Source organism: Rhincodon typus, chromosome 36 (assembly GCF_021869965.1).
Source record: "Rhincodon typus isolate 14 chromosome 36, sRhiTyp1.1, whole genome shotgun sequence".
Classification (NCBI taxonomy): Eukaryota; Metazoa; Chordata; class Chondrichthyes; order Orectolobiformes; family Rhincodontidae; genus Rhincodon; species Rhincodon typus.
This window is the reverse complement of record NC_063367.1, coordinates 8026142-8027142: the sequence shown is the minus strand read 5'-3', so window position 1 is coordinate 8027142 and position 1001 is coordinate 8026142.

Sequence of the window (1001 nt, the reverse complement as noted above, 5' to 3'; positions counted from 1 at the left end):
TAGTGTTTGATAAGATATAACATTCTGTTTGTGCTGGTACCTGAGCATGGTGATCAGTGGCTCCATTTTTTCCCTAAGGAAAAGCTGGCTGAAGACAAGTGAATCTGTACCATATCCAAGACCTTGACATCCTAATTGCTAAAGTACAGTGATCTTTAATGTTATTAGCATAGCTTTATTGGGATATTTAAAGCAATTATGCCTTTTTTCAAATATGTGATGTGTGACTGAGTGACCCATACTAGATGCAAACCATCTTTTCCTGTGTGCTTTGTGAACTGTTCATTTATTCAGGTAGATGATTAGATGATTTAAGGTGTGTGGATATTTCTGTGTAGATATAAAGAGGTGGATGAAGAAATCCTAAGATAATACAGTTGAATTGCTTCCCTGTGACTCACAAAAACCTTTGAAGTATAAGTTGGAAGAATGGAAGCAATACATTTATCTTCAATTCGCATGATTTTTGATTTGATTTGTTACTGTCACGTGTAGCTAGGTACAGTGAAAAGTTTTGTTTTGCATGCAGTACAGGCAGATCATACCATATAAAGTGTATTAGGGTAATAGAACAGAGCAAGGAATACAATGTTACAGCTACAGAGAAGGTGCACAAAGAGTGAGGCCAACATTAAATTTAAAATTTGAGAGGTCTATTCAGAAGTCTGATAACAGCGTGGGAGATTCTTGAATCTGTTGGCACGTGTGTTTAAGTTGTTGTATCTTCTGCCCGACAGAAGAGCTTGGAAGAGATTGTAACCGGGGTGAGAGGGGTCTTTGATGATGTTGGCTGCCTTCCCGAGGCAGTGAGAAGTATCGATGGTGTCAGCGGATGGAAGTTTGGCTTGTGTGATGGACCGGGCTGTATTCATAATTCTCTGTAGTTGGTGTAACCTGACATTTGATAATTCAGGAACTGTTCTGGTGACCTGGTTCAAAATCCTGCCAAGGAAGTTGGTGCAATTTGAATTCAATCTGGAATTAAGAGTCTAATGATGACC